The following is a 23253-nucleotide window of genomic DNA, read 5'->3' on the forward strand; positions in this document are numbered from 1 at the left end:
CTAGAGCACAGGTTCAGTAGTTGCGGCGCACGGGCTTAGTTGCTCCATGGCATTTGGGATCTTCCTGGACCAGGGCTCGAACCTTTGTGCCCTGCATTGGCAGGCGGATTCCCAACCACTGTGCCACCAGGGAAGCCCCCTCCGCAATTTTTTGGAATAGTTTGAGAAGGATGGGTGTTAGCTCTTCTCTAAATGTTTGATAGAATTCACCTGTGAAGCCATCTGGTCCTGAACTTTTGTTTGTTGGAAGATTTTTTTTTTTTTTTTTAATTTTTTTTTTTTTTAAACTTTGGGTTTATTTATTTATTTATTTTTATGGCTGTGTTGGGTCTTCGTTTCTGTGCTAGGGCTTTCTCTAGTTGTGGCAAGTGGGGGCCATTCTTCATCGCAGTGCGCGGGCCTCTCATTATCGTGGCCTCTCTTGTTGCGGAGCACAGGCTCCAGACACGCAGGCTCAGTAATTGTGGCTCACGGGCCCAGTTGCTCTGCGGCATGTGGGATCTTCCCAGACCAGGGCTCGAACCCATATCCTCTGCATTGGCAGGCAGATTCTCAACCACTGCGCCACCAGGGAAGCCCGTGTTGGAAGATTTTTAATCACAGTTTCAATTTCATTACTTGTGATTTGTCTGTTCATATTTTCTGTTTCTTCCTGGTTCAGTCTTGGAAGGTTATCCGTTTCTAAGAATTTGTCCGTTTTTTCCAGATTGTCCATTTTATTGGCATAGAGTTGCTTGTAGTAGTCTCTTAGGATGCTTTGTATTTCTGCAGTGACAGTTGTTACTTCTCCGTTTTCATTTCTAATTTTATTGATTTGAGTCCTCTTCCTCTTTTTCTTGATTTTTCTGGCTAATGGTTTATCAATTTTGTTTATCTTCTCAAAGAACCAGCTTTTAGTTTTATTGATCTTTGCTATTGTCTTCTTGGTTTCTATTTCATCTATTTCTGCTCTGATCTTTATGATTTCTTTCCTTGGACTAACTTTGGGTTTTGTTTTTTCTTCTTTCTCTAGTTCCTTTAGGTGTAAGGTTAGGTTGTTTATTTGAGATTTTTCTTGTTTCTTGAGGTAGGATTGTATTGCTATAAACTTCAGCTGTTTTTGCTGCATCCCATTGGTTTTGGATCGTCGTGTTTTCATTGTCATTTGTCTCTAGGTATTTTTTGACTTCCTCTTTGATTTCTTCTATGATCTCTTGGTTATTTAGTAACATATTGTTTATCCTTGTTTATCCTCTATGTGTTTGTGTTTTTTACGTTTTTTTCTCTGAAATTGATTTCTAATCTCATAGCATTGTGGTCAGAAAAGATGCTTGATATGATGTCAATTTTCTTAAACTTACTGAGGCTTCATTTGTGACCCAAGATGTGATCTATCCTGGAAAATGTTCCATGTGCACTTGAGAAGAAAGTGTAATCTGTTGGTTTTGGATGGAATGTCCTATAAATATCAATTAGATCTATCTGTTGTATTGTGTCATTTAAAGCTTGTGTTTCCTTATTAACTTTCTGTTTGGATGATCTGTCCATTGGTGTAAGTGAGGTGTTAAAGTCCCCCACTATTACTGTGTTACTGTCGATTTCCTCTTTTATAGCTGTTAGCAGTCGCCTTATTTATTGAGGTGCTCCTATGTTGGGTGTATATATATTTATAATTGTTATATCTTCTTCTTGGATTGATCCTTTGATCATTATGTAGTGTCCTTCCTTGTCTCTTGTAGCATTCTTTATTTTAAAGTCTATTTTATCTGATATGAGGATTGCTACTCTAGCTTTCTTTTCTTGCATCTTCTCGATCTTTGCCTCCATTCTTTTTCTGAGGTCCTGGATCATCTTCACTATCATTATTCTGAATTCTTTTTCTGGAAGGTTGCCTACCTCCACGTCATTTAGTTGTTTTTCTGGGGTTTTATCTTGTTCTTTCATCTGGTACATAGCCCTCTGCCTTTTCATCTTGTCTGTCTTTCTGTGAATGTGGTTTTTGTTCCACAGACTGTGGGATTATAGTTCTTCTTGCTTCTGCTGTCTGCCCTCTGGTGGATGAGGCTATCTAAGAGGCTTGTGCAAGTGTCCTGATGGGGGGGACTGGTGGTGGGTAGAGCTGGGTGTTGCTCTGGTGGGCAGAGCTCAGTAAAACTTTAATCCACTTGTCTGCTGATGGGTGGGGCTGGGTTCCCTCCCTGTTGGTTGTTTGGCCTGAGGCGACCCAACACTGGAGGCTCCTGGGCTTTTTGGTGGGGCTAATGGCGGACTCTGGGAGGGCTCATGCCAAGGAGTACTTCCCAGAACTTCTGCTGCCAGTGTCTTTGTCCTCACGGTGAGACACAGCCACTCCCCACCTCTGCAGGAGACCCTCCAACACTAGCAGGTAGGTCTGGTTCAGTCTCCTTTGGGGTCACTGCTCCTTCCCCTGGGTCCCAATGTGCACACTACTTTGTGTGTGCCCTCCAAGAGTGGAGTCTCTGTTTCCCCCGGTCATGTCAAAGTCCTGCAATCAAATCCTTCTAGCTTTCAAAGTCTGATTCTCTAAGAATTCCTCCTCCCTTTGTCGGACCCCCAGGTTGGGAAGCCTGACGGGGGCCTCATAACCTTCACTCCAGTGGGTGGACTTCTGTTGTATAAGTGTTCTCCAGTTTGTGAGTCACCCACCCAGCAGTTATGGGATTTGATTTTATTGTGATTGCACCCCTCCTACCGTCTCATTGTAGCTTCTCCTTTGTCTTTGGATGTGGGGTATCTTTTTCGGTGAGTTCCAGTGTCTTCCTGTCGATGATTGTTTAGCAGTTAGTTGTGATTCTGGTGCTCTCGCAAGAGGGAGTGAGAGCACGTCCTTCTACTCCACCATCTTGAACCAATCCCCTACTCAATAACTTTTAACCTCTACCATTTAAATTACTAGTTATTGCTTTGGTTAGACATAATATTTTCATGTTGAATTTTACCATTTCTTCTAGTTATTGGTCACAATAACTAGCATCACATGATGCTAGTTTAATGGCCTTATCTGTATTTTATAGAGAGTGTCAGACTGCTTATATATTTTATCAAAATACATTTTCTTATACTTTGGTCTCCCATTTCAATGAAAGAGGAGGCATATAGATGACATAGCTGCCATTAGATCTTTTTAAATGAGGTGTTTAGACACTAGTGTATGCAAAGATCTTGTTGTATACAATATGACAACTGCTAACAAATTGAAGAATTGACTGCACAAAATATATCCCTTTTCCTCTCTGTTGAAACCCTCCTTTTAAAACAGAAACACAGAGCATGGATAATCTGAAAATTAGATAATCCATTACGGGATAATCAAGAGGTGACTGTATAAGCAAATATTAAGGATTTTATACATCATTACCCATCAAAACTCTTATTCTTTGAGCTTTTCAATACATGCGCTCTCTTCTGTACACATACTCACAGGAAGGCTCCCATGAGGATTCTGTAAACTACTTTTTGTAGAAGCAAATAGAGAAAGCCTCATTGGTCACAGGGAGCTGGTTCTTTATGAGTGAAGGCTAAAGGCATCAAAAGAACCACTGCTGTGAAGAGTACTTTAGTGATCACCTCTGCATAAAGCATACCAAGTCTATGATACATTTGTTATTGGAACTGGATTTTAGAACTGGGTTTGATAAAAACTTATATGCCATTTCTGCACTTGTATTTTCATCTGTCAAATAATGGGTTTGTTCAAAGGACCTCAAAATACCCTTTCAGTCTGGGTGTTCTCCCCTTCAAATATTCAAATGCAGAGGATTCTTGGAACATTCTAATGGGCTAATGGTTACTGTAGACCAACCTACCTGTCCTCCTTCACCCTCATGTCTAATTGTCTTCGTCCTCAAACATTTATACAGCTGCTAGCTGAATTGGCCTCTTATATTCCTAACTAACCGTATTCGCAGTATTTTTGGTTGATATTAATTTCCATCTTAGAAGATCAATTGTGGTTTTAGAATGACTGGTGAAGATAGTCATAGTCACCATTCGTTGTTCTGATTACTTGACCTAGCCCAGAAGCATCTTTTTTGTTCTTCTTTCTAGCCCCATCTTTTCCATAATTGGCCTCCTTTTTTTTTTCCTAACCCAAATACTACTGCTTTACTCAAAAACTTTAATCAACATCTCCACTTGGGAAAAGAAAAGGAAAAGCTCCTTGGCATGCCACTCTAGGCCCTTCATTCTCAAATCAAACTACTTTGAAAGTTTCTGACACTCTTGACCTTAGGAACCCTTGTGGACAAACTATCCTGGGCGTCTTAAGTTCCCAAAATAAGACCCTTAGCTGTATGTCCATTTGTCAGCTCTGCCCAGTGTTCTTCCACTCATTTCCTACTAGCAAAACTCTGCTTATTCTTGCAGGTTCACCACAATCGTCTCTTCTGCGAACCTTTCCTTACTCACCCTGCAGAATTATTTTCCCCTTCTGCAATTGGATGTCAGTTAGTTCATACATTCATCCCTCTGGTCCATTGCTTATCACATTCTGAGGTGTCTTATATTCATTGTGCTGTGACTGTGTCTTCTGGTGGAAAACGAGCTCTTTGGAGACAGGATTGATGTCTCATTCATCTGGAACCATCAACACCTAAAACAGGGATCACTAAAAGCAAATGTATTGATTTAGTTCTGGCTCCCAAAAGAGCAGTTGGAGATAGGGCTGGAGTTTGAGTCTCATTGGTACCGGATGCCATAAAAAACACTGGAGAATGAATCTTTCTTGGGGTATTTACTGACTCTGCTATTTTGGGGGAAGTTATTTGTTGCTAAAACTCAGTTTCATCATCTATGAAATGATCTCAAAATAATGGTTGTTGTTATTCACTGATTTCCTGTTTCTTCTCTAATTCTGTGGGTATGATTGCATTTATTAGCACTTGTGTAGGTAAGTGGAGTCATGTGACTCATTCTGGACAATGATTTATGAAAGGAAGGGATATGCATTGTTTTCCACCCACACATCTAATTTTTCATGCAAAGCCCTTACAGCTTTCTCTTCCTTCTCTCACAGCAACTGGCAGCATTCAAGACAGCGGCTGCTTCATAAGTCTAGGACCCTGAGTAACTAAGATAAAAACTAGTTTCTGTGACCCACAATGCACAAACAGCAGGAGCAAGAAATAAATTTTTGTTTTTTAAAACCACTGAAATTGAATACTTGGAGATATTCTGATAGGGATCCCTTAGTCAAGGATGGTCCCCTTCTCCCATATCATCCTGAGCTCGTCCTATCATGAGACTCACACTGTATTGTAAGGATATGTTCTTACATACACAGATACGTGTTCTTGGTTGGCTTTTCTCTGTGGTTTTCCTGGACCATCTGTATCTATATCATCCCCGAAGGTTATCAAAAATTCAGATTCCAGGGCTCCAACCCAATACTAATTAATCAAATTCTTAGAAAGGCTGGCCAAAGAATCTATATTTTCAACAAGCCCTCTCACTGCTTTTATAAATTTCATGAGGAACCATTGTGCCTTACTGGCTGATTGGAATTAAATGAGAATGTCACCTTCTGGAGGGCAGGGGCCTTCTTTATCTTGTTCGTGTTGTATTGCAGCATCTAGCACAGGGCTAGGCACATGGTTTCTAGGTAATTAATACATAATCATTGAATATACATGGAAAGAGGACTGTAGTTCCTGTCCCTCCCACCTCAGGGGTGTTCTATGAGGATAAAATCACATAATGGATGTGACATCCCTTTGTGTGCAGAAAAGGAATATACATAACAACATACCAAACCACACAGTAACTATTCATTTAACAACATTGTTACCTTTAAGCCCATAATGGCCTACATAGAGCTAAAACTCACTGACCACTTACTGTATGCTGGGTGCTCTTCTGAAGGCTTTCCATGAATTTCGGGTGCTTTTTAATCTTCCCAGAACTCTTTGTATGTGTGTGTGTGTGTGTGCGTGAGAGAGAGAGAGAGAGAGAGAGAGAGAGAGAGAAAGGAGACTGTTATTTCCCCCTATTTTACAGATGAGAAAACCAAGGCTCAAAATTATTATTATGGTCAAGATCATATAGCTCCTAAGCGCTAGATCAGTGGTTCTTAAACTTTACCAAGCACCAGAATCACCTGGAAGGTTTGTTAAAAGACAGATTTCTGGGCACCATCTCCAGAGTTTCTAATTCAGTAGGTTTGGGACCAGGCCTGAGAATTTGCATTTTAAGCAAGTTCCCAGGTGTTGCCAATGCTCTTGATCTGGACCGTGGTTGAGAACTGTTATACTAGAGCTACATTTGGATCCAGGAATTTTGACTCCAGGGATGCTGTTCTTAATATTTTCCTCTGTTTTACTACCATCTTGTCATTATGAACATGCTCATTTTTTAATCTGATGTTCCTTTCTTAATTAATTAATTAATTTCAATATTCATTCGTTTGTTTGTTTTGGCTATGCCAGGTCTTAGTTGTGGCATGCAGGATCTTCGTTGTGGCATGCTGGATCTTTTAGTTGCAGCTTGTGGACTCTTAGTTGCAGCATGCAGACTCTTAGTTGTGGCTTGCATGCGGGATCTAGTTCCCCAACCAGGGATCGAACCTGGGCCTCCTGCATTGGGAGTGCGGAGTCTTACCCAGTGGCCCACCAGGGAAGTCCCTCTTAATTTATTTTTGATTATAGATTGTAAACATATAGAGAACCTGGAAAGTCAATGCCAGTTACAGTTGGGCGTTTCTTATTACTGTTTCAGAATTGGAAAATGGATTTCTTTCCTCGTGGAGTCCTTATAGGTGAACTACTTTGGAAGATTTAAAAAATTTTGTTTTTACAAGTTGAAAGCAAGAATCATAACTGGCAACAAATTCCTAACCAGGATTTTTAGCTATATTTGTTGTACCTGGTCTGCCAGTAGCATCTGTCCTATTCATAAGATGTCTTCAGCCTAGGTGTGTTTCTTTCCTTTTATTTCTTCTATGTGTCCTAAGCATGGAAAGGTTCTATTTCTATGAGTTTAAGGAGACATGAATAATGTGGAGCTATTTTTACAAAATTTGGAAATTCTCCCTGAATCCTAAACTCTGAAATATTTAAAGTAGGATTGATTTCATGTTTCCTGTTTTCCAAAATAAAACAAATAAAGGACTATTAAATGAATAACTTATATGTCGACAAAAAGAGTACACAGTTGGAGATAAAAATCCAAGATGACCCTTCTAAATTTAGTATTTATTAGTGGGCCTTTGTTTCTTGCAAATGTCATTGGACTTATGCCAAATTCAACTTCCAGTTCCAAATAGAAGCTCTGGTCTTCTTTGCAGTCAGTGTCAAAGAGACTTCAACATCTGTGCAAATTATATCTGTCTCCTGATACATCCATGTTGAGTCTGGCCTTTATTGTTTGTGAGTTGTAATGAACGTATACATACTTCAAACTGAATTTCTGCTGCTCTGTTTAGTGAAATCAAGTTGTTCTAAAATAATAAAAACATCATTTTAAAAAAGCCTCCAAACCCCAAGGACAGTTATTTTCTTTAATTCTTTCTAGTAATAGACTATTACTCAGTATTGGGCAGCAACCTTCTGACATAGAAACTATTCTGCTCTTATGTCCTGAGCCATTACTCAGTGATGGACAGCAGCCTTCAAATATAGAAGCCACTCCAACCTTATGTGCTCAGACTGACACTCACAAGCCCTTTGCGGTGCCAAGAGAAGACCACAGAATTTGCCCATTTAAAAGAAACTATAAACATATTTCATAATAAGTAAAGGCATAAATTCTCCTTTATAAAGTTTTTAAGGGAAAACATTTTAATCAAATAAAACTAGAAGTACAGGAATTGAACAAGTTAAAATTTTAAAAAATGTGTTTGTTTTTTCAAAATAATAAGGCTTATTAATTCATATTTCCTTAATGTCAGCTGTTGCCCCAATAATCCTTTTTTAAAGTTAAAACTGATATTTACATTATTTTCGACCATAGTTTCTTCCAAATTAAGGGAGAAAATGACGTTTTAAGAGGGTAAAATATGAAAAGAAGGATATTATTGATTAATGGTTATGTGTTAGAATCTAAAAGTATGATTAAATTAAGAAGGATAACAATTTGAAAATTTTTCACCATCAATGGAACTAAATTTATTCTCAGTATATTTTGTATAATTGTATATTTTGTGTAATTTATGTAATCAAATATTATTTATATAATTTTGTATAAATACAAATAAATGAAAAATAAAATGTCCTCTCTTACTTTCTTAATCCTTGTTTTCAAGTTCCCAATTGGGGACAGCTCAAAACAAGGCAAATAAAACAAAATAATACAACAGTGATAACAACAAAATAACAGCAGTAAACAGTGAATGGTAATGAATCTGAGATTTTATTAACAACACTGGTTCAAATGTTAGGAATCAAAATGAAAAAGCATAGAAATACGAATCACATCACGAATAAGCATCACAGCAGAAAGATTCCTATCGTCCATGCCATAGCATTTGTTAAATGCGTCAGTGAGAGTCTGTTATCTTGGTAAGACAAGATAAACAAACTATAAAGACAATGTGGAACATTGCCAGGGATGTTATTGTCATAGGGGTCACCCATGTTAGAAAAACACCTGCTAGAGGCACTACACTAATGGGATTGCATTTAGCTTCAAGTAACAAAATCACCTGCTCAGAGGCTTAAACTGGGCAGGGTTGACATGTTTCATGTAACATGATATCTGAGGGCCAGTAGCCCAGGAGTGGGTCACTGGCCCACTGGTGCAATCAGGGCACTAGGCTTCTAACTTCTACTCTATCATCCTCAACTTGTGACTTCTGTCCTCATAGATGCAAGATGGCTGCTGCACTTACAGGCATTGAATCATTGTTCCAGGCAGGAAGAAAGAGAAAGGGTGAGAAAAAGAAAAAGTTGTGTCATCTAGCATGGGTTTTCCTTTTTATTTGAGAAGGAACACCCACTCTGGGCTTCTGCAGATACTTATTGGCCAAGACTGTGACTCATGACTGCCCCTAGCTGCAGTGGGGTCTGGGAAGGCATTTATGTCCGTCTTTGAGCCTGCTCCGTAGAGAAAGGCAAAGGCAAGGGGAGTCATGAATGACTTTTGGTGAACTAATCCAGTGTGTGCACTGCAATAGCACTGCTAGGGCAACTACTAGAAAAATTTTTACTGGAGATAATCCTGTGTCCTGAAAACTTCTCCCAGTGGCGCCCCTGCATGGGAACCTTTCGTTAAGAGCACATTTGTTGAAGACACCTTGGTAAATGACAGGTCTTCTGGAGAGATCTCTGCTAGAGACAGAACTTTTAAGGATACTTTTGCTTAGGTACCTCTGTCATTGTCATACCAGGAGCCGTTAGGGCAGTTGAATTAAACACACTTACATATACATGGAGCTTCCAAGGACAAACATTAATTCTCAGAGACACTGCAGCCTGAACTCCTTCAGTGAATAAGGTGATTCTCCATACATTGGAGTCGGTACTTCACATAATTATGGAGAGCAATCTTATTTCTTTTCTTTCCTTTCCTTCCTTACAAATTTTTGCACGAAGGGCTGGCCAGGCATGAGAAAGGACCCACCGCTAAGCCATCTACCCATTAATGACCTCTTCTTCAAATACACAAAGACCCAGTCAAAGCTTTGAGATTACTGTTAATAAGTATTTGATTAAATCTTTAGCCAAGGGCCCTCTGATTCCTGTCTGGGGGAGGTGCGTGTTTATTCCCCAAGTTACATCATGTTCCCCCAGTAATGTATATAATTGTCTGTCCTGCTAAGTGAGGCTGCATTACATATGAGCTAAGAGGACTCTTCGGCTGATCTCATTCAAGTCTGGTAGTGATATTTGTCAACTTTTTGGCTGCCCAACATCTTCCTATTTGAGAGAATGTCATAATGTGTGAGTCTTAATAGAATTCACAACTCTGCCTTCAGCAAAAGGGAGCTGGAATTCTGGGGTAATATTCAAAATGCTAACCAACTCATCTAGCACAGGCACCAGCCAAATAGAATCAACCCTGCCTGAATCTTGCACCAGTGTTTACTGGCAGGAGTCCAGCGTTGGGGCAGGGTCTCCCCACTTCTCCCACCTAAGCCAACTGGAACGTGGGTAGGTGACTTTGTTCAGCCAACTGGATCCTCCTGCCTAGGAATTTCTGTTTTGATTGAAAATAAAAAGGAGAGGGCTATTTCAAATTGATGCAAGCAATAGCATCCCTGTCCTTTAGGGGACAGTGTCCTGTGGTGGGCAGTACTCCTGCAGCCACCCTCCCATGCTCAATGTCTTTTTGTCCTGGCCGAATTATTATCGAAAACATCATTTCAGTGCTTCCTGCCTCTTGGTTCTCCACAGCTGCCTTAGTTTCTGCCATTTTCCAAGCCTGCTTCTTTCTTCGCATCTACTCTGTAAACTCCTGACACTTTCTCAATTAATGCCTTTGCTTTTAGGATAACCAGATCTTGTAAGTTTGTGATCTTGCTATCAGGGATTCTGGCCTATAATGAAGTGAAGACAGGCCTACATTGCCTGCTTTATTCCTTCTTTCTCGTGGGCCCAGCCCTGTCCTTGCAAGCCTTTGGTTAGGAGGAGAGAGAAGGCTGTCTTTCTGGGCCAGTGCCAAGGATTTCCATTAAAGAAAGTTGTCCTCCCTGCCTCTCTTCCCTCTTCTCTCTTAAGAACATGAGCAGGAAACTTCTGTGTTTTTCCCACCGAAAGCCACACCTTGTCTGAGGGAGATGTAGTATGGAGATTTTACGTCATGTCCTCACAGACATTGCAGTATGTCAGTAATAGCAAATAATTTTGCTTTTGAGGGTTGATTGGTTAGGAGATATTAATATTTACTCCAAATTTGGCTCTAGTATCTTATTTACTATGGCACCCAAGTAGATATTCTCTATAAAAATTATTTTATTTCTGTATACTCCCTTTGTGACAGAAAGGATGCATACACTCCATAAAAATAAAATTAATTTGCAATAAAGGAAAATGGGGTTAAGGAAGAATGTCCACGGGCATGAAATTGGCACACAAATCATAGGCCAAGAAATCCTGTATTTACCAGAAGTGAGCCTTGAGTTTTGCAAATCACTCTTAGGGAACAAAGCATAGCGTGATAGGCATATTAACTTAACAAAATCACTTTAAAGATTTAGGTAATAGATATTTCCTTAAATAGACTGGGCAATTTGTTTTCTTTTCCCCAACAACTAGATATCTAATAACTGTCAGCCCTCAACATTGAGCATTTTCCAGCCCTAAAATCTTTAGCTGTCTAAACTGTTTTTATCATTTAATGGTAGTGCCTAGAGACAGCTTTAAAAATCATGAATTAAAATTTGTCGTTCTGATATCTTTTCATGTGACTCACACATTCAGTTCTGTTTTGTTAGATTTCTTCAGGGTTTTTGGGGAGTCTAATAGGTTAACATAACCTTTTCCCCCTCAGAACCCCACAACTTAAATAAAGATGATGGTTGTCATCAAGTTGTAGGCATTTGTTGCCTTGTGGTTAAGGAGCTGTCCAGTAAAAGTTATATTAATTTATGAAAGAGTCACTTGACTACCAAGAACAGGAGTTGTTTTCTGAGAAGGTTGTAATTTAGTTTGAAGTCCACCTGACTCATTATGGAAGTGGTTATAACACCCCTTACTAGAAGTGCCCATTAGATCCGGGGCAAGCGGTGTGGGCTTTGCTTACGAGCAGCCCTGAGGACAAGTTCCTGTGTGGCACGGGGCACATCACTTTAATCTCTGCGCTTTGGTTTCTTTATCTATAAGTGGGGATGTTAATATATACCTCAGAGAGTTGTAAAGCCGGAATTAAATAACATATTTTTAAAATTACCCACTACAGTTTCTGGAACATAGGAGGTGCTTTTTGAATGTTTCTTTTTTCTATCACCCAGTGGAACAAACTAACTCCCCAATAACTTTACTTACGCCTAACACTGTGGTTCTACTGTGAAAAGGCTCTAATTTTAAATAATAGTTGTTATTATTGTTGTTCCAAAACAAGCAAAACTCAAAACCCCTCTTGTGGGTAGCGGCATCAAATCTGTGTAGAAAATGTTCAGGTTTGATAGTATACTTAATCTCTTCCATTAGAAATATAAACTGGTTATGACAATGGAGTAAAAAACTTCTGTGAGTAATGAAGAAAAGATGCATTGTAGCATTAAAACAATGTTATTTTATCCTATTCTTTGTGAACTTTAAATATGTTGCTCAACATAAGGCAGAGTCCTTGGCTTGTGTTCTCTCTCCCTTTGTTTTGTTGCTGTTGTGTATATATTTTAAATGTCTGAAGAATTTTAAAATTTTAGAGAAATCTAGCAGCATTCTGAAGAGGAAAATTAATACTGAGACTGACTGAATGACAATCCTTCATTTAGAAATTCTGATTTGCCTCAATCTGTAGAGCAGTAGATCTCATCGTTGGCCACACATTACAGTCACCCAAGGACCTTTTAAAGAATACTGATGCCTGGGCGCTACCTCCAGGGATTCTGATATAAATGATATGGGACCTGGGCATTTGAAAATGTGAAAGTTCTTCAGGAGGTTTCTAGTGTGAAGCCAGGCTTGGAACCCACTGCCATGTATGTTTTTGTAGTTGATTATTCTCCTTTATGTTTCTTGCTCCCCGGGTAATTGAAGGAAGTTGTCCCTTTCAGAAACCTCCCCTCCCAGTATGGCTGGGTTAGGTGCCTGTGGTATTTGCTTTCCTGGGACCCTGTACTTCCTGCGTTAACTGTGGTTGTTTTTTCACCACACTAGTCTCTGAGCTTCATGAAGGCAGGAACCTGGCTGTATTTTCACCATTATCTTCCTGGTGTGTAAGAGAAACTCAGTGACTATTTTTTAAAAACTTTCATTGAAGTATAGTTGATTTACAATGTTGTGTTAATTTCAGCTGTACAGCAAAGTGATTCAGGTATATATATATATATTCTTTTTCATATTCTTTTCCATTATGGTTTATCACAGGATATTGAATATAGTTCCCTGTGCTATACAGTAGGACCTTGTATCCATCTTATATATAATAGTTTACATCTGCTAATCCCAAACTCCCAGTCTTTCCCTCCCCCCTCCCCCCTCCCCCCTCCCCATGGGCAACCACAAGTCTGTTCTCTGTGTCTATGAGTTTGCTTCTGTTTTGTAGATATGTTCATTTGTATCATATTTTAGATTCCACATATAAGTGATATCATATGGTTTTTGTCTTTCTCTTTATGACTTACTTTGCTTAGTATGATAATCTCTGGGTCCATCCATGTTGCTGCCAATGGCATTATTTCATTCTTTTTTATGGCTGAGTAGTATTCCATTGTATGTATGTACCACACCTTCTTTATCCATTCATCTGTCGATGGACATTTAGGTTGTTTCCATGTCTTGGCTATTGTAAATAGTGCTGCTATGAACATAGGGGTGCATGTATCTTTTCGGATTATAGTTTTGTCTGGATATATGCCCAGGAGTGGGATTGCTAGATCATATGACAACTCTATTTTTAGTTTTTTGCGGAACCTCCATAATGTTTTCCATAATGACTGCACCAGTTTACATTCCCACCAACAGTGTAGGAGGGTTCGCTTTTCTCCACACCCTCTCCAGCATTTGTTGTTTGTAGATTTTCTGATGATGCCCATTCTAACTGGTGTGAGGTGATACCTCATTGTAGTTTTGATTTGTATTCCTCTAATAATTAGCGATGATGAGCATCTTTTCATGTGCCTGTTGGCCATCTGTATGTCTTCTTTGGAGAAATTCAATTACTACTTGTTGATGTTTATTGTAATATAATTCTGTAAATGCTGTTTCTCAAAGAGGTGAAAGTACTCCCCCATGTCTTCAGATATTTTAGTGTAAGGACTTTCAACGACTGGATGGCAAGGAGAGTGAAGATGAGGTGAAGATGGAGACGGAATGGGGTGGGGGAGGAACAGCAGCAACAGTGGGAGAAGGGGGTGAGGGTGAGTAATACTGACATGTCTGACCTAGAAAAATAGAGAACCGGGCATGAATAATTTATTCATTTATGGTACCAGAAACTATGTTTTATACGCTGCAGAAAACCCCACAGAGAGTCTCAAGATTTTTTGAGTTGGAATCTACGTTTGTGGTAAATCAGGATAGAATGAAGTTGGTGAATTTTTCAGTACCTAACTTGGTACCTCTCAATACGTTGATTTAGAATCTTAATTAAATCTGTTCCACTTTGTACCAGGGACTGTATTAGTTTGGTCTATTGGGGACCTTGGTGGTCTATTTGCAAGTCAACTATTGACTCTACCTCTTCAAGGGATTGAATTTTCAGCGTCTCAGTTTACCCCTTTATAAACTAATAATATCTGCAGTTAAGCTGTGCAAATCCAAGTCACTGTTGGCAGAGTACCCATAGAACTTCTGACAGATTCATTTAAAAAATGAATAACATTTTACTGATTTGATTGCAATTTAGCAGATACACATTGAACGCTTCAATTATATTAATCAAAACGAAAGTTTTCACATGACAGTTTCAAGCCAGCAGTCTCGGTATTTGAACCTATTTCACCCTCTTCATTAGAGTGTAGCATTTGATAAGTGCATGGTTATGAAATAACACTAGAGAGCTTTTTTCCAGAGGTTAATTTTTTTTTTGCTTTTATTCAGACCTTCTGAGCAAACAAAAAAGTATTTTTATTTTGTCCATGGAGGAGAATGATTCTCTTCCTCTCTTTTGTCACCCTTGCCCTGTGGTGCACTTTGTGTTATTTCTATAAACAGGTATCTTGCTGACTAACTTAGAAGTCTCTCTAGGGCAGGAACCATGGCAGTGTTTCATATTATACCTATTTGCTTGAATCAAACCCATTAGTCCTTTTGTACTCCTCTTTGCTTCTCAGTTCCTATATCCAGTCAGTCACAAAGTCCTGCCCATTATTTTTAAAGTTGGCCACCTACCCCTCTCCCCACCCTTTCCTTCTTACAGCTACCATTCTAGTTAAGAACTCATCACTTGTCTCCAAGAAAATTGCAATAACTGGTTTTCCTGCCTCTGGTCTTGTACCTTCAAGTTCATCTTCCACAGATACCCCAGAAACTGATCTATAATGCAGATGATAAAATATGCCTCTGGATTGCAATTATTTGAAAGTTCTGTACTTGTTTTACTTAGAGGGTTTCTGCATTAGCTTTTGTGTGAACAAAGGTTGCTGAGATCAAGGCACTTTATAATCCCAGCTTCTTGGGCCAGCGAACCAAATGATGTAGTGGACCATTCCTCCAGTCTCTTAGTCGGCCAAGTGAACCTCCCAGTTATTCCAGACTGTCTGTCATTCTACACACAGTCTCCAAGACAGGCCATTTGTTCATTTTCATTCCCACTGCCTGGAAGACCCTTACCCTCTTTTCTTTGCCTAATTCCTACTCCCCTTCGTCCCTCAGCTCAGGTATAATGTCTTCCAGAAGACTTTTGCAGTTTACCACTCTCAGAACCCCAGGCCAGGTCACTTGAGGTCAGGCCGGGCAACTCTCATCACAAAGACGCATGCCATTGGCTGCACTTGCCACATTATATAGAAGGCATGTGGTGATACATCTGTCTTCACCATCAGATTATACATTCTTCAAGGACCTGGAACCTATTTTTATTCCTCTCTGTATCCCCAGTACCTAGTACATGGAGTTACTAAATAAATGTTGAGATGAATCAGGCTTGTCATTCACAGAGTCTAGTATAGTATGTGAATTAATGTTCAGTAACTATTAAAATTTTTAGGTTTGTAGATCTTTACATAATATAAGAAAGAGCTCTCTTTATAAGGTAGCAATATCTCCTCATCAGTAATGTTAAATTAGACTCTGACATCTACTTGTTAAGTATAGTGTGGGTATAGATTGGAGAAGTTTAAGGTTAATTAATCTCTGGTCTTTCCTATTCTGAAATTCTGTAGGCCTTGGAGTATTCCAAATTGAAGGATATTATTGTCAACTAATTAGTCTGTATCTTTCATGTTAAGAACAATATTAAGAAAGCATATAACAAATAAAGCACTTGGAAAAGTAAAGTGGACCCTCTCTCCCTGTTCCTCCCTGGCCCAACTTCCATCACAGCCCTCCACTGCTCTTCAACTCACTGACCTTCCTCTTTCAGCCTTTGGTAGGCTCTTTCAGTGCCCGAAATGCTGCTCTTCCCCTCTGTTCAATATTCCTGCTCCTTCAAGAGATTATCGGCCATTCTTCTGGCTTCAGCTCACACACACTGGCAACTCCTTAGCCAAATCCCAGCCCCAAATACCCAACAGGGCACAAGATGGGTATTTATTTCAGGTCTTTAATTGTATGTCCCATAAACACCTCAAACTCAACATACCCTAAACTGAACTTTCATCTCTCCCCCAAACTTTTCCCTCCTTATTTTGGTGCCTATTTTTGTGAACGGGAGCAGCATTCATTTAATGTATTTCCTTTCTCTCGTTCGCTACACCAAATTAATTTCAAAGCCCATTGATTCTGTGTCCTTAACATTTTAATTTCCTTACAGCCTTATTATGCCAGGGGTTGTAGACTGGTGATCCTCTGGCTAGATCTGGCTCATAGACAAGTTTAGTTTAAAATTTGGGTGTAAATGTGTTCAGGTGGCATATGCTCTCCAGCTTGCTGCTGTCCCCCTTGCTCCTTGTTGAGTGACCTCAGCCTACTCCTTGCAGTTAAGTCACCTACCTGGTCCCTTTAGGTTTCCCCTGGCTTACACCCACGCTGTGTCTTCTTTGTGGCCGAACAGGCTCTTAAGTTGACTTCTAGGCACCAAGGAAGTGATCCGATCACCCTGCTGTCCCTCTTAAAGCCTGTCAGAGGCTTCCCGGTGCCGTAAACAGTGGTCTCAATCCACTCTGCCCATCTGAATTATCTGGAGAACTTAAATCTGACCCCAGACCAATTAAATCATAATCTCTGGGGGTAAAGGCTAGGTATCTGTATTTTTAAAGTTCCCCAAGTGATTCTAATTTGCAGCCAGTACTAAACCACTGGCGCATAGGATAGACTCCCAGTTCCTCACCTGGCCTAGTGGTTAGCCAGACTCTTATATGCATATGTGTTCCAATATTGTCTGGGATATTCCTCACCCACCCTGACTTCCCTGTGGTTCCCAAGAGCACTGAGTTTTTTCAGGCCTTTAGTGACATTACAGCTCATGCTTCCCTTCTCCCTAGGTTATCTTTACTTCTAATCTCCCTGGCAAACATCACTACATGTCATAGACCAGGCTCAGGCATCACTCCTCGTGAAGCATTTCCAAAAATACATGCTCCCACTCCAGAGAAGCCATCTTTGCTACCTTTGTGTCCCATGATGATCCCGGTTGAGTACATATCTATGACATTACTATATTGCAGGGTTTCTCAAGCTTTAATGTGCACACAGACACGTTTGTAATGTGCAGATTGTGATTAAGTTGGTCTGGCATGGGGTCTGCCATTCCGCATTTGTAACAAACTCCTAGGTGAACCACATGTTGAGTACCAAGGCTTTGTTGCATTTGCTTGTTTTTATACCTGCTCTCTTTGCTTTATTGTATACTTCCTGAGGACAGTTATCACATTTAGTCATCTTTTTATCTACGCTCAATGCCTGACACCTAGCAGTCACCCACTAAGTGTGGCATGAATGAAAAAAAAATACATGATGAATGATTGAGTTAGCTAGGGATGGAAGGAAGGAAGGAAGGAAAGAAGGAAGGAAGGAGAAAGGAAGGAGGGAAGGAAGAAAGGAAAAAGCAAGAGAGGAATGAAGAAAGGCAGTTATGAATGTCTCAATTCAGGCAAACAAGTATACCTTCTCTAAAAGAAATGTTTGCAGAATCTGTTTCAGCAGTATTTTGACAATCATGCCAGAAATGATAGTCTCTCAGAAAGCAGCTTCTTTTTGCCCTTCAAAGGAAATAGTTGCAATATTTCTGAGAAAGATATACCCTGGATTATGGAAATCAAGGACATTAGAACACAAGATATTTTATGGCTCTGGAGGAAAAGTACACATTGCAGAAAAACATGAACGGTGGTAAGATATATGATGATAACTCACAGCCAGACAGCTACATGGCCAGTATTTTTAAGGCAATGTCTTCATTTTCCCTGGAAGAGTTTCTCACCCGCTGTATGTGTATGTGTCAGATGGGAGGCAGGGAGGCAGGGTGCCCAGGGCACTAGCTTTGGTGCTCCTTTGTGATTTTTGATTCAGTAAATTACTATCAATAGCTTTGTGACTTTGAGCAATTTACTTTACCTTGACAAGCTATAGTTTCTTCATGTATACAGTAGGAATATGAAAAATTTAATATTAAAGAATTTAGTAAGGATCACATGAGATACTGTGTGCAAAGGACTTGGCACGGTGTTGGGTATATTAAAAAAAGAAAACTTTCAGGACTTTCCCTTTGGCACAGTGGTTAAGAATCCGCCAGCCAATGCAGGGGACACAGGTTCGAGCCCTGGTCTGGGAAGATCCCACATGCCGCGGAACAGCTAAGCCCATGCGCCACAACTGCTGAGCCTGCGTGCCTAGAGCCCGTGCTCCGCAACAAGAGAAGCCACTGCAATGAGAAGCCCGCGCACCGCAATGAAGAATAGCCCCCACTCGCTGCACCTAGAGAAAGCTCGTGCGCAGCAACGAGGACCCAATGCAGCCATAAATAAATAGTTAGATAGATAAATAAATAAATAAATTTATAAAAAAATAAACTTTCAATAAATGTTAGTAGCGGTAGCTGTTAGGTTTCAGAAATAAAGACCATACTGATTTTTCATTGCATGTGAACACATGGGAGACACGCTTCAATTGAAGAAGTATGAGCATTGGGCCTAGAAAATCCAAGCTCAGATACTCATTTTTTTTGCTGTTTATTCACTGTGTGACTGTGAACAAGTTACTTAAATTCTCTGAGCCTCAGTTTCTTCACCTGTAAGTTGGGCAAAATAGTATCTCCTTGCTGAGTTGTTGGGAAAAAAACAGGTGGCGTTATACAGGTTTGATTTATTTGTTGAATTGAAGTTATCATTGGAAAAGTTTAGATGTAGGTTTCTGGCTACTTACAAAGAAACAGCCTAAAAAATAAATGCATATTATATTGATAATATGATGCCATAATATACTGTAACATACAGTAGCAGCAAGTATGTGTTCAGTACATTGTGATGATTCCAAATGACTGGCCACTCTGCTAGTAGATACACTAGTAACATATGTGTCATCTACAGGGCAATGGAGGTCTCTGGTAATTTAAACGTGGAGTCAGCAAACCGTGACCCATAGGCTGAATCTGGCTCACTGCTTGTTTTTTAATTTTTAATGTTTAGTTTTTTATTTATAAAAGTTTTTATTGGAGTATAGTTGATTTACAATGTTGCGTTAGTTTCAGGTGTACAGCAGAGTGAATCAGTTATATATATATCCACTCTTTTTTAGGTTCTTTTCCCATATAGGCCATTACAGAGTATTGAGGACTTCCCTATGCTATACAGTAGGTCCTTATTAGTTATCTATTTTAAAATATAGTAGTGTGTATATGTGAATCGCAATCTTCCAGTTTACCCCTCCTCCCCTTACCCCGGTAACCAATAAAGTTTTATTGGCACATCACCACACACATTTATGTTTATGAGGTTCCTGTGGCTACTTTCTTGTGAAAAGGAAGAGCTGAGTAGTTGTAACAGAGACCATCTGGCATGCACAGTCTAAAATGTTCACTATTTTACAGAAAATTTTGCTGGCTCTTGATCAAAATTAATAAAATACATAGAAGTAGTTCTGTAGCACAGTAAATTGATGGGTTAGAAACATGTTGAGAATAAAATTCCCAGAGCAGTGATACCGCTTTAGGAGATCTCGCGATGTAAGAGCTTTGGAACTCTATCTGGGGACTTGAGACAACTGTAGAGACCCTGATTTTCAACCTGTCTCAGAATTCCTTACATACATGAAGAAGTCAAGGTACTCACAGAAAAAAACAGGAAACAACTGAAAAACTACTGACCTTTTAATGCTGCAAGTTAGAGAACTCGGAAGAGGTTTTATCTAGCAGAGAAGTTTCTATGAACCTTCATTTATTTTCTGTGATTGACCTGTCAATAAGGTATAAATCATCCTGCCCTCTCCTCACCCTTGTCTCAGGGTACCAAATCTCCATTTATAGTTAAGTCGTAATAAACTGACATGTATCTGTTAAAAAAAAAAATGAAAATTCCTAGACTTGCTACTCCTATCACATGGAAGTGACTTCTTCCTTTGTGAACAAATATTCATCATCGCTAATGATTGGGGAAAACACTTAAGTTTAATACAAGAGAATTTTTACCCAATCAGTTGGCAGAAGTATGAGTAGATATGAAAATTGACACAACCACTTTGGAAAATATATTCCTCCTCAAGTTGAGCATTCATCACTTATAACCTGGTGGTTCCACACCTAGAAATATATTCCAGAGAAACACTTACATATGTAGAACGGGATAATATTTGCAGCATTGCTGTTCATAATAGGGGTTAAAACAACTTGGAAACCACCTACCTCCTATCAGGGGAGGAGTAGATGAACAAACTCTGGATATAGAACTATATAGCAACTCAAAAGACATGCAGTGCAGTGCCATGCAAAAAATATATTCATGTCTTCTAATCTATTAAGTAGAAATTACATACACCATGATACCTTTTCATAAAGTGAAAAATAATAATATAAAAATGTTATTTTTTTAGGAATAAGGGTGGAATAAAAACCACATAAAGGGAAAGTGAGAGGCTGATGATCAAGGAATTAAAGGTGAAGTTTCGTTTCAGGGGGCTAGGGGGATGGGATGGGAGAGCACGTAGCTATTTTTTGATTATTATTAAGACCCTAGCTTTTGTTTTGAATAGTGGAGTTAAAAGGTGCTTATTTTATTATTTAAAATAAATAAATAACCAGTTAAATCCGTAAAGCCAGTCATGGCCATCTTGGACAGTAAGTATATATTGTGAGTTAAGAATGATAATTATCCATTCTGTGCACTTGACTTAAAAAAGAAACTGTAAAATGGCTAGAATGTAATCTGGTTAATGTGCTAACTTGGACTCCATAGAAAGCACCTTGCCACTTTCCAAGCTAAAGATTTATCCAAAATATTTTGTTACCTACATTTGGAATTGTATCCGCCCCCCACTCTCACCCCTACTATCCAACTTCTGGCAAAAGACCAAAAAAAAAAAAGGGTAATATAATCTAAAGTTGAGGGAATTCAGGCAAAACCATGTTAATTCTTTTGATTATATCTGAAAGTATCTCTGTGAACTTGAGTTAATGATGACCTAAGGTAAAATTGTCTTCACTCCTGACCTCTTTCAGATGCATATCCCAGAGCAGTCAGAATAATGTCATTTTTAACATCTGTCGTTTCAGTCATGTGCAAGGCTAAGTGACACCGTGTAGTTTTGTAACCATCACTGAACAATGTCACTGCTTTAGCCAACAACGACTTACAGTGGCATTCTATCAATAAGGACACAGATAATCTTTCTTTCATTAATTAAAGAAAGCAGCCCACCTTTTAAAAGTAATGAGATATTCCAAATGTTCTCAGCTTGAGTTCAACAGAAGGCTGTATGCATCTGAATGGAAATGCAGTTTGGAAGTTTCTGATCTTTAAGTTTCTGGCTTCCCTTTCTACCACACAGGACTACAGTATCTTACATGTACTAATGTTATAGCTTTTAAAATCGATAGCAAATATCATCATCAAGACAGTTTATTTAAAAACAGCGAACAGCGGTTGTAAGCATGAACTCTACGGCCCACGTGATAGAGTTCAAATCCTAGATCTACTGCTTATTAGCTTTTAATTTTGAGCCTGTTATTTAACTGTCTCGACCTAGGTTCCTCATCTGTAAAATTGCATAATACCTACTTCATCAAATTGTGAGGATTATGTGAATATATATATGTTATTGTATATGTTTACATATATGTATATATTACATATTACATAATATATACTATAGGACATATGTAATATATGTTTTTACATATGTAATACTCTGTAATATGTGTATATTATATGTTTACATAGGTCTAAATTTATATATATTAGAATAGTGATTACTGCTCTATAAATATTATATAAATGTTTATTATTATTATTAAATATATAGTTTCTGTTAGCTTCTAAAGTATAACTAAAAACAGAAATAGAGGGTGAGGAAGTGGTGCTATTTCTAGACATACCAATAAAGCCATGATGACATGGGGCTACAGGAAAGACACTCATGTTCATTGAGCTCCTACCATATATCAGGAATTGTGTTAGGTCATTGACATTGTTTTATTTAATCCTCATCACCATCAGTAAAATAACAGGTATTATACCCATCTTAAAGATGAAACAAATGAAAACAATAGATATCGTGACTTCCCTAGGGTCACATAGTTACTTAATGGTGGTAGTGGAATTTTATGACCCTAGATAACCAGTATATTAAGTCAAATGTCAGTCTTTATGTTTTTTGAAATTAAGTTTCAGTCACATTGTTATTATCATTAAGTAAATAACATAATTGAGTGGCATTTTAAAACATAATCTCTGAAGTCAGAAAAGGAGATCTGTGTTTGAACCATGGAGCTTACTGGCAGGGTGAATTTGGGCAAGTGGCCTATTTTTCTGTTTCCTCCCTTCTAAATAAGGCTACTAAGCCTAATTTATAGGGCTGTTGTGAGCATGGAATGAGATAATGTATGGAAAGTTCTCAGCGTGGAACTTTACATATAAGTAATGCAGAGTACATGGTAGCTAATAGTCTTCATTATCATCACTATTATTTCTGCAACTTCATGTCTAAACAGCTATCTGCAGAACCACTCACACATGCCTGTTTGCGTGTACATGCACACACATAAACACACTAATAACTTCTTCTGTTAGATGGAAAATTCATATCATAGGCACAAAGTGATTAAACAGTACAACCTTGGGTTCCTAGTTGGGGAGGATGTGGGATGGTGGATGACAGAGGAGCTGACAAAGCATTAATGACTACTATGCACCAGAACCTTTTTCAGTTCTGTAAGCTTAAAAGTTGCTCTTTTCTTTTCAAAATCTATGACTGAAACTATTTTTGGAATCATTTTAGATATATGGAAAAGTAGCAAAGAGAGTACAAAGATTTTCCTTACACCCTTCATCTAGTGGTAACATCTACATAGTCATGGTATATTTGTTAAAACTAAGAAGTTAACCTTGGTACAACACTATTAGCTAAA

At 38.9% G+C, this 23253-nt stretch overlaps 1 protein-coding gene across 5 annotated transcripts in view; it reads left to right on the forward strand.

Moving 5' to 3' along the window:
- The window catches only part of LOC309658848 (uncharacterized protein), a gene marked incomplete at its 3' end in the record, with an annotated part of 424808 nt that overhangs the window by 65178 nt on the left and 336377 nt on the right, over nt 1-23253 (forward strand). The gene's annotated exons all lie outside the window — the stretch shown is intronic.

The sequence above is a fragment of the Balaenoptera physalus genome, assembly GCF_965194825.1.
Source record: "Balaenoptera physalus genome assembly, chromosome: 3".
Classification (NCBI taxonomy): Eukaryota; Metazoa; Chordata; class Mammalia; order Artiodactyla; family Balaenopteridae; genus Balaenoptera; species Balaenoptera physalus.